The following is a 2,715-nucleotide window of genomic DNA, read 5'->3' as shown; positions in this document are numbered from 1 at the left end:
CGTTGTGTGAGGAAGGGGTTAATTTTACTGTAGTGAAAGCAGAGAATTGCTCGTAGTAAAAAAAAAAAAGCAGCTATTTTAATCTCATGCTAAACACTTTGCCTCACCAGTCTGCATATACATGGAATCAAGCTCTATAATACATTTCCCATGTTAGAGAAACAAAAAAAAAGATATACTGACCAGGGGGGATGAAGGGGTGGCAGTACTTTAAAAGGAAAAATAGGAAAAACCTTAGAAACACAGATGTCACTGCCACTGAATGTTTAGAATCAGCGTGGGAAAGAGAGGTCCCCTGAGCTAGGTTTTCAATTCCCGTGGGATTATAAAGTACAATTTTGTAATCAGGCATAACAAATCCAACTTTAATTTCCAGCAAATAAAAAAAAAAAGAGAAAAATGGTAATCCACAGTCCCCTAATACACACTGTGCTTGTACACAGGGCCATGTTTACTGTATGTACTATATACACATAAAATACCATAGTGGTAGACAGTAGTAGCTAAGCAGCAGTGTTGTGACAAGACATTGCATGCAGCATTTATATGATCCACCGTCACTTCTGTCAGGATGGCAGCAGATTGCTTTGTAATAAGTGTAACAGTAGCTGTTTCACTGCAACACAGAACCTCCAATATAGTGGTGCACAAGGCATTTTCTCTCAGCACAGGTTTCCCTTTAAATAACACCCTTTTAATATGTGCTTGTTACCATGGCAGCCCTGTTAAGTTACATTGCGGGAAAGTTTAAGGTCATGGTGAGATGCTGAATTTCAGTTATGCCTGTAAAACGTAAGGTGACACTAAACTCAGGATGTAAACCCTAAAAATACATTCAAGTACCTTATTAACTATTGACAAAAATGTATCTTATTTGTATATCACACGGCTGTAGATCCTCAAATCATCCCTGAATTGGTGCTGACACTGTCCTTCCTTCTGGAGGGTGGCTACTATTGTTCTCCATGGTCCTTGTGTGTGTCTTAAAGTAGCCACTGCTCCAAGCTCACTCCTGTGATGGACTACAAGCTGTTTAGTTTAATATTTTGTATTGAGATTGTAGTCCATCACAGGAGCACGCTTGGAGCGGTGGCTACTTAACGACACACACAAGAACCATGGGGAATAAAAGTAGGCACCTTCCAGAAGGAAGGACAGTGTCAGCATAAATTCAGAGATGACTTGAGGATCTACAGCCGACTGATGCACCAAAGAGTTAAATTTCTGTTACAAGCTGAGGTACTTGAATGCATTTCTAAAGAAGACCTTTTTTTATTAACCCTTGCAGTGGGGCTGCACTCCAAGGGTTAAGTGCTTGTTTGTGTTCAGGTAAAAAAAAAAGAAGTTAGAATCACCCAAAGCTCTGAGCCGGCTTCTTCTTAGACCAGACATTCCAACATCTCTCCCCCTACTATGCAGCAGTCTAAGGTCCCATAAATCATCAAGTCTTTACACTGTGTATAGACATGAGGGTGCTGAAGAAGATTTTAATGCTGACAGCTGGCCAGGTGGGAGCTCTAGGTGAGTATAAGTTTGTTAATTTAGCACCTAGACACAAATGAGCACATAAAGGAGAATTATGAGGTAAGTGAAAATCACTCAGCCTCATAATCTGAGCCGACCTGTGACAATTAAACTGTCACAGGTCGGCTCAGTAGATTGGGAAGTGAGCGAACACATACCGTCGCTCGCTCACTTCTCGATCTATCCCTGCAGAAAGCCGTGACTGTCACTCACGGCTCCCTGCCTGGATTCCCCTCCTCCCCTGTCCGATCCTCAAGCGCTGACTGGCGAAACGGACGGGGGAAGGGGCGGGCACAGCTGGCTCTGCCTCTGGATAGGCAGAGCCAACTGTCAATCCTGCAGCTGGGTGGATCCAGACAGTAGCACGTGGTATACTGAGCTTTGGGTCACAGGAGAACGCTAGTTTGTGTTCTCCCGTGACCCTTAGGAGAACTATGGTGAAAAGCCCTGACCCCATAGTTCTCCTTTAACCCTTGCAGTGCGGGCGGTAGCCCCACTACAAGGGTTAATATATTAAAAAAAAAAAAAACCTGGAGTTCTTTTATTCGTTGCATTCCTGCAGTCGCTCCTTCTACCAACCAGCTCTCAGCTGGACCATTTCGACTCCCCTGCTTGGACTACTAAGCAATGTGCAGCCACCTTGAGCACCAACATGCACAGGCTCCTCAGAGTCGTGAGTGAAATGCAGGGCACTGGAGATCTGCCCATGAGTCTGTGACTGATTATTAAAAAGTAAAGTCACTTACTTATTATTCTGCTGGTCCTCCGCAGGAGTAGTGTTAGGGAGGAAAGACCCACAGATACTCTTTGCTTGCCAATAGTTCATGCACATTTAGTTTCAACCTTGGGCATGGGAAGATATTTTGAGCATGCGTCCCAACTGGAAGTGAAGGGAGAAGAGAAGGTCCTGAGCAGATAGCTGTGCCTGTGGAAGATAAGGGAAATATCTATTTACAAACATTTAAAATGTAAAAACAAGTATCTAGTAACTTTATTGATGATATTAAAATTCATAGGTTGTTTTTTTTTCAGAGGGTATAATACTACTTATATTGCTATAAGTGCATGTGTGCATGTGTGCATAATAGCGTACGTGTAACACTTCCAGGTATGTATTATAATGCTCCATCTTTCAATGCCTTCCTCTTATTTTCTCTCCAGGAGGACGGTGCCATCTTTGTTCAGGCATTA

Source organism: Nanorana parkeri, unplaced genomic scaffold, assembly GCF_000935625.1.
Source record: "Nanorana parkeri isolate BGI_ZX_2015 unplaced genomic scaffold, ASM93562v1 scaffold592, whole genome shotgun sequence".
In the NCBI taxonomy this organism is placed as follows: domain Eukaryota; kingdom Metazoa; phylum Chordata; class Amphibia; order Anura; family Dicroglossidae; genus Nanorana; species Nanorana parkeri.
This window is presented reverse-complemented; position numbering follows the sequence as displayed.